The 13,722-nt window shown below is 41.6% G+C and overlaps 2 long non-coding RNA genes across 4 annotated transcripts in view; one reads left to right on the forward strand and one right to left on the reverse strand.

Annotated features, from left to right (window-relative positions):
• LOC110830193 (uncharacterized) overlaps positions 1-6,939 on the reverse strand; it is a 37,318-nt gene extending 30,379 nt beyond the window's left edge. Inside the window, exon 1 of one of the 2 annotated variants that reach the window (XR_002543194.2) lies at positions 4,270-6,936. This is a non-coding gene — a long non-coding RNA (uncharacterized LOC110830193). Of the gene's footprint in view, positions 1-4,269 lie in introns of both variants that reach the window. The other variant, XR_015534164.1, reaches the window with a different exon arrangement.
• LOC110830188 (uncharacterized) overlaps positions 1-13,722 on the forward strand; it is a 296,733-nt gene that overhangs the window by 96,786 nt on the left and 186,225 nt on the right. The window lies entirely within an intron of this gene.

Consider the following 13,722-nt stretch of genomic DNA (forward strand, 5'->3'; position numbering starts at 1 on the left):
CGTTGTAATACTGAGTAAAGTTGGTTTGTGAGTCTGCGAAAGTGTTTTTATTTGGCCTGCCATTGTGACAAACTGTTCAGCTTAATTAACTACGTTAACTTTAGGATGCTCCTCTGTGATAAAGATGTGGGCTAATCCGTGCGTAACCCAGCAGCCAAAATTCGCATTATACTGAAAGGTTGCTGAAGGGAAATCAGAGAATTGCACTTCAGTAATGACTGAGTTTATTTAATAAATATGTTGAGTAAAAGGACTGTCAACCAATTAACAGTTGCATCCTAAGTTAATGCCACATTTAACCACCTGCCATCATTTTAACACTATAGCCTGCGAGGCCATAAGCAAGGTTAAATGAGAGCCTTAGCATTGGAACGGTCAGAACGTTTTTTTTATATATTTCGCAGCCTGTGAGCTTAAGTAATATATACGTCTATATGAGCGTATAGATAGGACATATATATAATTGTTGGTTAATTCTGAAAGGATGGATCGAACTGGATGCAACGGGCTCAGGGTACAGCTCGGTGTCGGGCTTTTGTGAACACGGGGATGAACCATCGTGTTGCATAAAGAAAGTTGGCTATTCTTTGACAATCCGAGTATATAATCGACTTTTCAAAGAATCTCCTGAGCCGTAGACAGAGTGAATGAGTTTGTCAATTTTAAAAATAATGGACTATCGGTTTAGCACACGTGAAGACCAAACTAGGGTACTTTTAGATTTTCACATTTCGGTTACCATAAATTTTTAGCTTTGAAAAAAGAAGTTCAGATGTCATATTTCAATAATTCTTTCTTAAAAAATATAGTTTCTCAGCTTGTTAAGAAGTTCCCATTTTTGTGAAATGCGAAGTGTGTTTGGAAAGCCCGACACTAGATCCTATCCTGAGCCAGTTAAATCCAGTACACGCCCATCGTTTCAGTATTTTTCTCCTCTGTACCTTTAAGTAACCTGGGGCCGGATAACATTTTCCCATGTTGGACATAGGCCGAGATATTTTTTCAAGTAAGTTATTACTAGCAGATCAAGAACAAAATGTCCGTACTTGAAGCTAATGTAGTGTTAGAAGATTTTAAAACCAACGCCGTGCCAGCTTTAGGCTTTCCTACCTAAATACTATGTACGGACATGCAAGACCATCTGTTTCGCCTTTATGTGTGCTTCACATCCTGTCCATTTCATTCTCCTTCATTTAATGACTATAATAAGATCACGTGAGTAATAGAAAAAACATGAAGTACTTCGCTGTGATTTTTCCCATTATACATTTACACTTTCTTAGACGAAAATGTAGTTATTTTTAAAACGACGTCCGTCGTAGTATTCTTGACACACCGTTTTCATTTTGACGTAAATTCAAACACTTTGATTCAATAAATATATGAGTCTTGCGCTAGTAAGCGTCAGTCCAGTTAATGTACAAGGGTGCATGTTTTTGTAATGGGTAGTAGCCCGTGACCTTGACCTTAGAGCGGAGTAACAACCCGTTGCGTCTCACGCGCTGTTCTCGCCAAACTGTTTCACTTTGTTTCGCATCTCACAAGAAAACTGATAGAAGATGTCATCAAAAACTCTTGTTCCGAAGCAGGAGGCGCTGCTGTCTGCTCCATATCTCCAGGCAAGTTCCATCGAATGCCGCTGCGTGGCGTTCGTGGTTCGCGCCCCATATCCGGCCATCGTCGTCGGGTTTTTCCTTCGATGCTCTCAATCTCGGCATTTGGTCATTTTACCAACATTATAAAAATGTATTTACATTTGTGTTCAAGAACTCACAAACCATTTTCATAATTTAACCCCGTGGTAATATAACCCTCAAGATTCGTAACCGTCAAAATAAAAGTCTAAAAAATTTATCCTGTATCACGAGCAATTTCAGTGTAGTCACTTTCCTAAGTTGTTACTCCCACACTGTTGCCAGTCTTGTAAGAATCAGCACTAACATTCTGTGATTTCTTACTCTCCCTACTCTACAGACGTATACAAATTTGTGGTTGAAGGCAGTCTTCAATTGTTTTGAAGATGTTATCGCTAGAATAGCATGTAGAGACGTGTAGACCTAAAATGACTTCACAATAATAGGCCTATAGGCTCTTTCAAAATATTGCCTTCATTAACTCAAGTGAGCAGACTCCTTCTCACGAAGCTGATAATTGTTCGACCATTTCTGATGAAGTACAAACATTGTTCTTTTGTGTGCACGGTGATAAAACTTTGGTTTCCAGACAAAGACATTCTTTTTTGGGGCAGTTTCGTTAGACATTGCCTTATATGTTTTAAATGTCGCTACTTAAATGTTAGAAAATTACGATGTTCTAGATAACATAAAAGTGTGGGAAGGAGATGCATGCTCTCTCTTCAACACTGCTCGAGGCTTGATTCTGCACTCAGCTGTATCACAATATACAGGTTGTTATCAGATCTCTTCAGATGATTTATTTTACGAAGTTCGGGTGGGGGGAGGCTCTATCGTGTATTCTGCCGCAAGATAAAACTGCAATAGACGAGAAACACGTAGCGATTAGTAGCCTACAGAGGTAACGCTCATCAGTGTTATACAAGAGCAGTCTTGTTTCAATTTGGGCTAGTTTACTGACGTTCATGGTTTTTCATTCAGTATATGCCGAGATAGTCGGTCAAATTTAAATAGATCTCCTTTCATATCCTTATCTCATTATCGTTACATTTCCAGTTTTGTTCAGTATCAGTCTAAGTTCGCGTCATGTTTGTTACCATTCGGCTCCCTACAGAAGATTCATCTTTCAGGTTCAACCTAAAGATATAAACTGTAATTTTATGGTCTGAGGGTTTTTGGGATCAGCGTGCTCAGGGAAAAAAATGTAATGAAGAACTTCATAATGGAAGCCAGAGTTCTTCAGATAGCATTGTTAGAGTAATTAAACAATGAACGATGAGATGGGAGACGTGGGAAGGTAATCATGTATATAGTGTATTGATCAGAAAATCTGATTGAAGAGTTCAATTGGGAGATCTGGTCGCGTATGGGAAGATAATATTAAAATGTCTTGGAGAAACAATATATCAAGGTAGGAACTGGTTTCCGCTGCCGTAGAACGTGGGCTATGGTGGACTGTTGCGAAATTTTCTACAACTTTGACAACTACAGCGTATCAACGAATACTGATCCTCTGTCCACTCTAGCGCAAGTCAAAGGTGTTTCAATTTCGGCAGTGCCCGAGTTACCTTTCTGTGTGTGAAGTGACGCAGAAGTTACATCCTGCAGGACATCTGTTAGGTCCTCACGAGGTCAGAGACCCTTGATGTGGCTCACTGGAGCGCGCTTATTCGAAGATTGATCTTAGGCCGATTGTTCTTACAGACGCCTACTTGGTGGGCTCAGCGCTCAGCTGTTATAGTAACAGTCATTATAATCGATTGCATGAGGAACATCCCACCATTCGGTCTTCATGTCCCACTAGACGAATTTTGTTAAGTTGTATATTAAATTCTGCATTGAATGTTGTCGACCGAGTTTCATATCAGACCGTCAGGATCTAGCGCCTATTTTATATATAACTTATGTCAAAGTGTGTAATATTTATAGAAAATTATTGTCCTAGATTATTGATCTAGTGGTGCCTAGACCTGCGCGTATACCTACCGTGTTAAGGCCGTGCTAACTCACTCACTTGTGGACGGAGTTCATTTCACGAGAGACAGAATTTCTTGTCCCTCACACCGGCTGTTGTGCTACCCAAACATCTACACAATGGGTACTTGAGGTACTCTACCTGGGGATAAAGCGGGTGGAACATTACCAATCGCCTCGTTCTACTATCGAGATGGGCTAGAACGGATGGAGCTTTACATCCACGCCACCTATACATCTAAGTGACGTAGTGATTATGCATATGAGTGTACTTTGTATTTGATGTAATATTTGGCAGCGTGTGGTCTACATTTAACAAAATGCAAGAAAAATAATTAATAATCCATGTAATATCTGTATAGTTCATCAGCTGTTTCATTAACGTATGAATGTCCACACCTCGTATCTGTTGTGTTGAATCAATGATACTAGGGCTACAATTACAATAGCGAGGGATGCAAAGTCACGAGCGGGCGAAGACCTATAGGGTGATATTCGACGTTCACAACGAACACATATCGAGGAGGTCCTATTTGTAGTTTCCCATATTTCGTCACCAAAACTGGCCTATTTCGACGAAATTTGGCAGTGGCCTATTTATTTGTCGGGAGAATTTAGTTTGTTTTTCATCCATCCAGTAGACTTATAATTAGTAACTTACATGAAGTTAAGCTCGTCTCCTTGCAACGTTCTTGCGCGGAACTGTGGTCCTGTTAACGCTGTGGAACGAGTCGGCCCACGGACCTGCCAATAACTGTTGATCTCAATCCACCGCACGCTGACCGCTTGTCCGTAACTACCACGCGCCGTCATCTGGGAGATGAGCAATCAGAACACAGATAATTCCAGACTATTACTTAATACCCTCACTGCAGCAACCAAGTTCACGACGAACAGGCCTATGTGCCTCGGCGGCTCATTCCAAGGGGCTCGCCAATAATGCTCTGCGTTTCATTTTCAGTATAATCAAGCTACATGTCTAGCCAATCCATATCGGTTTGGTTTAAATTTGTAATGTCAGAAGAATGTTAATCATTGGATTTCTCTGTTAATCCCGATTATTTCAGTTTTTAGACCAAATGAATTTCTTCGCGTTGAAATATAATTATGTTTCCTAAGATTAACAGCAGCACATTACGGAAGAAATCTTTAATTTTAATTTAGGATTTGAGGTTTTCACGGCGGTGAGTCCGAAGATGGCTGTCTTCTGGTTGGTAGGCCCTTTCCAACAGGATACTCGGCGCTGCAAACCACAGGACAGCCATCTTAAATATTTTATTTTGTTTTAATCTTTGTTCATTTGAAAGTAAGGCACGAGTATATCAATAAGTATACACTTAATAATATTCTGATTTTTTTAATAATTTAATCAAAGGTCTCGTTTATATCTTATATACTGGGAGGTACTGGGATACTGGGAACGACCCGTTCTTGAAGTGCCTGAGCACTGCAGGTCCCAACTTTTCATTGGCTTGATCTATAGACATTCGGTAGGACTCCTTAGACGAGGGATCGGCCCGTCGCAAGGCCTCTACCTGTATACAGGACAGCACAACACAGACATCCATGGCTTGAGTGGGATTCGAACCCACGGTCCCAGCGACCAAGCGGCACAAGGCCCACGCCTCAGACCGCGCGGCCACTGCGGACCCCCTATCTTATATTGTTTCCAGTGTTCAGTTCCTGGCACTTTCGAATTGCACAGACAAACTGATGTAACTCCCATCTCACAAGCGAAATGTACCCGGAAGAAGGGAACGGTTGGTTCTCAGGTTCTTTTGAGACACTGCTGCCCAGAGCTGAATGATATCGAAACTGGGCATGAATGGCGAGTAGGTAGGGAATTGGCATATGGCACCTGTGATCTATTTAAGGGTCTACCTCCTGAGCACTCGCTTTAGGAGATTAGATGAAACGCAAAACGCTTCAATAAATGAAGCCTAGATGCTCCGGACTAAGAATCTTGGTCTGTGAAAACGTGGAAGTAATTTAAGCTCTTCAGTAGCGGCAGGCTTTTGTGGTGACTGTGATGTCTTAGGAAGGTATTTATCGAATACATATGCTGTTCTAATGGGGTCTTTATTACCTGCTGGAGGCAGCAAGGACCTCTGAAACGTCGCAACACGGCGCAACAACCCAGCCATCTTCAGACTTTCCGCCTTGAAAACCTCAAATCCTACGTGGAGAGTGTAGTATGATCTGTGAGTTTAGTGCAGGGAAGTTATTGGCCAATGAGACCGACTTCTTTTGTTCAGAATTCGGCAACTCACCCCAGACTATCCCTCTTCATCAACCCTTCACAGGTCACCAAACCCCTGCTGATGGATGGGACAGTCCTTACCGCAAACTGTTCTACTGGGGAATCACCAATAAGAATTCAGTAACACAGACTGAACAACGAATAGCTTTCACATTCCGAGTCCTGAGTTACATCTGGAGTGGTGGACTCTGTCTGAGAACGATTTACTAGGATCAGTGTTACATGATTTATGCAGCTCATGATTGAACAAAGAAATAAATTGTAAGTAAACTAACTGACTCCCTGGTAGCAGAACCTGCAGGTTCAACACCGACAACACCAAAGCCCGCCACCGGCCACGATCCTGAACAAACTCCATCTATTTGCCATCCTCACAGCCCACCTCCCTAAGATCCATCTTGATGTTATCCTCCCATCTCCTTCTTGGTCTGCCTAATGGTCGTTCTCAGAAGAATCCCCTTCCAAAATCCTGTATGCACTGTAATAAAATATAAAATTATTACGTAATTCAAGAATTATGATGACCATCAGCAATGTTATGGCGTTATTTATTCGAAACTCCCGGGGAGTGAATGAGAAAAATATTAGGACCTAAGAAAGATTAAATAAGAGGACATTGGAGCTTCGTGATTTTAACGCAGACTTATTGTTAACTGAAGGGAGATCGAGATTGAAAAAAAAATTAAAAGTTTGGGAAATGTATCCTTACGTTTTAGTCGGAAAACTCAAAGAAAATTGACCGCTTGGAAAAGAAATAGATGGAAGGATGGGCACGCTGCTATAATGGGAAATTCCTTGACTAGCTAAGCGACTATTTGTTTCTCAAGGAAAACTGCTGCATTAAAATTAGAGAGGTCAAATCTAAAAGTTTGTGACGATGGTGCCTTTTTAAAATAAAAAGTTTTCAGGATGTTTTCCATCTTCTAATAAAATCATAAAATTACACGACGTTTCGGAGATGGGACTCTATCTCCGTCTTCAGGTAGACCTACTCAGTTGGGCCCAATCGATAGAGCTGAGTAGGTCTACTTGAAGACGGAGATAGAGTCCCATCTCCGAAACGTCGTGCGATTTTATGATTTTATTAGACGATGGAAAACATTCAGAAAACATTTTATTTTAAAAATTAGATAGGGTTTGCCCAATCCTTCTACTCCAATGGAGAAATATGGACTCGCTCCCTAGGACACAATTTAGGCCCATAAAAATATTGCCCTCTCTCATGCGCCCGGGTTTAGTTTATTGTTTGTTAAACGACACTGTCGGTAACTCAGATTAGGCGTCTACAGCGTCCAAAAATAACGGCGATCACACCCATGAATGACAAAGGGCGTGTAAGGTTAGGTTGCGTCCTAATTTATGGTAATATCCTGTTATTCTGTTCGAGAGATTGAGTACAACCACGAAAAACCTGTCAGAATAGCCGATCTCCTGGCAGAGATTTGCACCTGGGATCTCCCGAATAGGTAACAGGACCCGTTAGGTCTACATCAGACGGATGATTTTATGAATAATAATGCACCAGTGTCGTTAATGGACGTCTCTTGTGGTCTGAAGAGCATTTGAAGGTTGAGATGCGGAATGGAGATTTTTTTTGCAAGCTGCAGGCCGGAACTTCCTGACAATGTGAGACTAAATTAAATTAGGCACTTTGGTAGAAGCATTTTTGTTCATGACCAGTATTCAGTAAGAGTTTGCAAACAATATCCTCGCGGGAATACAAGCTCTACATAATTATTGTTATTAATTATACTCTGCAAACAAAGTGTGGACGCATTGTACACTAGAACACGATTTTAACGAAATTAAGTATCTACGAGTTCTCTTAGACCTCATAGAGGAAACAAGGCTACTCTCAACACGACATTTGCCGTAGATCTATGAGATCTGCGTGTTGTTGGTATTAGTTGTAGCTGGCATGGTAAGAAGACACATCTGGTGTGATTCAGTGACTCACTTAACGTGCGCGCGGTTATTCCCCCCCCGTCTGAAGGCCGCTCTTAATTGTTCCAAGAACCTCGGCGTGTCTCCTCCTCGTTCGAGCTTAAAGTCTGACTTCGCCGTGCCGGCTCGCCAGACATGTGGATGTTGACTGGCACGAGAAACTTCGTAAAGGCTTCTGGGATATAATGGCACTCCCACGAAATGTCCAAGGTTTGAACACAGCTCTCAGTAGGGACACTCCGGCGTTACACCACGCCAAGGACATCTGTGGGAGTACTTGACGAGATATGGAAGCCAATCAGCTGCTCAGGTTCACGAATCAGCCGTTTTACCCCCGGTTCTCAGTGGATTGGTAGAATGGGTATCGGAACAGGGTCAGATGTAGTGGTAAATACAAATTCGTGCCCCTGCAGGGAATCGAACACCGGTTATCCAGCTTTTATTGTACCATAACATTTTTAAATAAAATGACAAGTGCTGATAACTTATGGCAACCTTCCCATTTTGTAAGTGCTTCCGTCTGAAAATATACACCAAAATGAATCTAAAGATGAATAGGCCTGTACGTGTTTGTATGTAAAGTAAAGTAAAGTTTGTCCCACTATACGCCATGTAGGCGTTTGGGGTGAGTGGAGGTATAGCTCCTCTCTTCCTTGACCTCAGCACTAGATGGGGGGTGAGTGGTCGGCATCACCCCCAGGAAAGGACCCCGGTACCCATTGTAGAGAAGGCTGGGTGGGCCCCAGAGCCGGTCTGGACGCAGAGGCTAGAGGAAAAATCTTCTGCCCCCGTCGGGGATCGAACCCCAGTCGTCCAGCCCGTAGCTAGTCACTATACTGACTGAGCTATCCCGGCTCATACGTGTGTTTGTATGTAGTATTATAAAATACCTCTGATATAAGTTCCAAATAGCAAGACCCTCAAATGCCTAGTTTATTTAATATTACATGTTTCGTACAGAATTAGTGGGGACTGTAAAATACGCGAATCATCTTCGCGGCCGACATGTCATCTCAAATTTCCGGAAGAAAATTTACCGCAGTTCAAGTTTCGTATGGTGGTCCTGCCTTAAAGATAATTTTCATGAATTCCGGTCAACAAGTTACAAAGTCTCTTTGGATTGAGATACATCCATGCACAAAGACGTGGTGATGTATTTCTCGCGTTTCATAGTGTCAGCGTGTCTACGCCGCAGTGGTTTTGGCCACGTGGAACATAAAGACATAAATGAGAGCTTAATATTAAAATGTATTTTACTGAAATCGGATGTGATGTGAGATGATGGACCAGAGACATCTGGTGCAGGACGTGAAAGGTCGGGAATTTCTTGGCCAACGGAGTAAATACCAAATTCTCAAGAAGTATTCTCCTCAGTGGAAATGGATTGGGTGTAGCATTTGTATTGGTGAGTACCTGAGAATGTTTTAGCTTTGTGTCAGTACGTGATGTGTCGTGAACAGTTTCCTCGAAAGAGTACACCTTTGCAGTCGTGGTATTAAGGTGAGGTCTGAAATCAGAAGACTTTGGAAAAATGTGCAGTGATTTATTTCAAGGAACATTCACATGATAGAAATGAGAACTTCAAAGGGAGCAGGTCGATTCTCGAATTCTGTACATTTGTTACATGCCACAAATATCACACATGAGTTGTCGTTGATAACAGAAGTCAGAAAAGGGTTGTAGGAGAACTAGCCGTGGCCTGTCGCAGCATTGCTGCTCATGTCTTAGGAAAGCCAAGAGAAAGAAACGTCACTGAAGTCTAGAACGTCGGGCAGCCTCATACAGTCCTTGACGGACCTTGACCGCCTCACATTTGGAAGGTTTCTTAAGCTACTTAGCCATTCGGAAGGACTCATTTGGACGAGCGATCAACCCACCGCAAGGTTTGTGCAGCCTACCAGTAGCTATGGGGGAAGTAAAGTGAAAGGATTTGACACAGGAACGTATTCAAAAGATTCGATTTGGTGTTGGCAGTGTCGAACCTTAGGATTCTACTGCAACACAGCCAGCTGCTTTGCCCCTGCTTTGTCAATTAGTCTCACTTACTACTGATTAGTGGGCTAGTTGGCTCGATAGCTAATTAGTTTTATGGAGGTCGGAAACATTCGTAATCATAGAAACTAGGCCTTTAGCATAATTCTATTATTTAATCAGGCCCATCGTGTTGTGAATAAAAACACGAAGATTGGGGCTGGTATCTAAAAGGTGTGTGATGTATGCACGACGTCAGTCTGTTTTTCTGTTAGGTATATGCAGACAGCTACATGACAGGGCGTTATAAGGAAGTTGAACATCGCTTTGGATAGTGAATGCATAATAGACGTTGATATTATGTTAACGAGTTTTTTGAAACCACTGTTAAGTATGCAAAGATTGCATAACGTTAGGGGTCTGTGTGTATTACGGATTTATATTGTCGAAAGTTTGTTCAAGACATTGCTTTAATTAAGCGAATACTGATTGAGAAAGGCTATGTAACTCATAGCCCTGACGAGACGGGAAGCACGTCTGAAACGTCGGTAAAATTCTGCTAGACTACACGGGTAGCAATCCAGAACTTCTGATGCTTTTAGTGGTTTTTACACAGTCTCTCCAGGTAAATATCTGGATTTTGTCTGTTCTGTTAATTACTTTATTCCTAGACGCGATGTATTTTTTAGTGTAAGTAACACCATACACAAATAAGTAAACATCATAAAATTATAGATAGCCTTAAATTAACTGAATATTATTATAATCAATCTATACTGGGATACTGGGAACGACCCGTTCTTCAAGTTCCTGAGCACTGCAGGTCCACAACTTTCGTTGGCTTTGATCTATAGACATTCGGTAGGACTCCTTGGACGAGGGATCGGCCCGTACCTGTACACAGGACAGCACAACACAGACATCCATGGCTTGAGTGGGATTCGAACCCACGGTCCCAGCGACCAAGCGGCCACTGCGGACCCCCAATCCATCTATACAAAACAATTTCACGTTGTGACTTGTATTCAATTAATTTCGTTATAAACCCATCTTCAGGTCACCATTATCTCTTACATATTACTACGCCGTTGTTAAACATAAGTACAGGCCTAACAGAAAGAATGGTATCATATTATGATTATGCTTTCGTCTTTCAACCCGAAATTTTTGAAACTGCGTACCAGGTCGCTTGGCATTCGTAATTTTAAAATACAGATCGAGTTATGAGTGTCCTCTATTAAGAATTTGTGGCTTAACAGAATTATATTCAGTTTCATCAAAATCTAACAAAATGTTCAAAGTATATACGCTCACACGCAGGTTTATTATGCCCTAAAATAGAAAGTCCCTTAAACAGTGAACCGACAAACCAAAGTCATAATAGCTCGGAAAAAAATTAGTACAGAATGTCCCAAAAATATATACACAGTAGCGTCTTTGGTGTCTGCTTGTCAGTAAATTTCTCACCGCTGTCAACTGTGCCATGAAGTTTACGGTGGCCATTTTGAACGCTTACATTAGATTATAAAATTCACTAAGTGCCAGTGCTGAAGAATGTAATGGTTTAATTTATTAAAAAATCTGTTTTTAATTTGTTGAATATGTGTATACATCTTTTTGGGACATTGTGTATGTTGACCAAACTGAGTTTTGTTGAAATCGGTCAGGCAAATGCCACAAATAAGTGTTGGTCTCTAAAGCCTTGTTGATCTGTTCTGTTTCAATTTCGCCATTTTGCCTGGGGGGGCAAATGCACTGTGCCGGGTTGTGAATCTATTGGCACCTCTTGAAAAGGAGTAATATGCAAATACGTAGTTGGGAACCTGACTCTTGAAATGGAGACCAGACCTGGACAATGTGGTAAGGGAAAATTAGATTGGACACCGGTCTGTTACGAAAGAAGACAAACCTCTACACTAGATGGAGGTGAGTGGTCAGCATCACGCCCCGGCCGCTCTTTACCCCGATAAACGACCAAGGTACCCATTAGATAAGATGCTGGGTGGACGCTGGAGGAAAAATCCTCTGCCCCCGTCGGGGATCGAACCCAGTTTTTATACACTGACTTTGCACTACGCTGTATTTTGTAAACCAGAAGAACTATAAAACACTAGCAAAGCAGACACACGCCTTATCTAGGGTGCGTTATTTCTGCAGCCTAATCGTAATAATTTTGCGTGCGTTGTGCAAAAACAAACGAGAAACAGTAAATTAAAAATGTACGCTTTCGAGTTCTGCAATAGCACACAATAGCAGATGCGACTTGGCCTCACTTACTGCTGTAGTCAGTTAACCATAGTCTTAGCAACCTCGCGGAAGCCACACCTGCCAGACTCATGACGTCACAGCACGATTACGTAGCAAAATTTGGCGAGAGGCAGCGTCTGTTTGCTGCTCTGTTCCCCACGCACGAAGCTCGCGGGCCCACGTGTCCCAAGAGTACGTGGTTCGTTTCCTGTGATCTTCCTGCATCTGTTGCACTGTTTTACTCTCCCGTCCACACATCGATCATTCTTAATGCTGTGAAAAGCACATTCATGTCGTGAATTAAACAGCATTATCATGTCTTGTATTTACTGTGTAGAACTGGGTAAAGGTAGGATCCTACCTCGGGTTCTATGACCTTATGGTAGCAAGCATTCCCGTGATCTGATCTGCTCTTAATTTATTCATAAATAGAATTTTGATTAGTTATTGTTGTTCCCATATATGCTTATTTGAACTCTACAACATTTCTAAGGAATTATGTAGCTTCTTATATTTTTTTACGACGTATAAACATGCACCTACGTATTTTTCTCTGTGTTTATTTGTAGACCAACTTCTTGCTTTTATTTGTGCATTTATCAAAGCTTCTCTGAAGATGGCTGTCTTCTGGGTTATAGCGCCGTGTAATTTGGTAGAAGTTTACCAACATTTCGCCGTGATGATGGAGGCAGCAGGGACCCCTGAAACGTCGGTTAGCTTATACCAGATTACATAACGCTACAACCCAGAAGACTACTATAGGCTACCGTCGAATGATAATTAAATTTTTAGTTATTTATATATGATACAAAATCCACGAAGAACCTGTCGTCCAGTCACCCCCCGCCGAATACGAAGCAGGGATGCTAACCATTGCGACGTTCGATGATAGGGTTATTATGAATGAGCTGTGAAATGTTTGGGAGAATAGGCATTGGACTATTTTGCGGAATTTGCTGTAGAGAAACTGTGGAAAACCGAAGAGTTTCGGCCAAAGTTAGATCTGAGGGCCTTGCGATTAGCCTAGAAGGAGGGGCGTGGATGGCCTACTCTTCTAACAGCGGACCGCTGTGGGTTGAGTCCATGGCATTTGTGTTTAATCGATCTGGTGTGATCGGTAGGCGAGTGTTTTTTTTCATTTCATACGTCATTGGTTTTAATATCCATTTATTGTATATATAATAAACCAAGCTGACTGAGCTGCCAACAGCAGTCTTCAGAAGCCTACCACACCGTGCGAAGCCACGAACTGCAATTCTGCGCAGTAAACACTGCGCAGCTACCGAACGTCAAATCTTTGTTAAACAAATTCAGAAAGAAACGAAAACCAGAAAGTCATATTTAATTTCGTTGTATTTTGTTAAATGTAAAGTGTATCATTAACAGTGGGGATCATCAGTGTGGGTTCAGACGAAACAGATCAACGATTGATCAGATCTTTTGCATTCGTCAGATACTAGAGAAAAAATGGGAGTTCGGTGGGACCGTACATCAGTTATTTATAGATTTCAAAAAAGCCTATGACTCTGTGAAGAGAGAAGTGCTATATAATATTCTTATTGAATTTGGTATACCAAAGAAGCTAGTGGGTCTAATAAAAATGTGCTTAAATGAAACCTGTAGCAAAATTCGAGTAGGTAAATATGTATCTGAGACATTCCTCATCAAGAACGGTCTAAAACAAGGAGATGC

Source organism: Zootermopsis nevadensis, unplaced genomic scaffold, assembly GCF_977971745.1.
Source record: "Zootermopsis nevadensis isolate Lab colony 2312 unplaced genomic scaffold, Znev_1.0 Znev_ptg000008l, whole genome shotgun sequence".
In the NCBI taxonomy this organism is placed as follows: Eukaryota; Metazoa; Arthropoda; class Insecta; order Blattodea; family Termopsidae; genus Zootermopsis; species Zootermopsis nevadensis.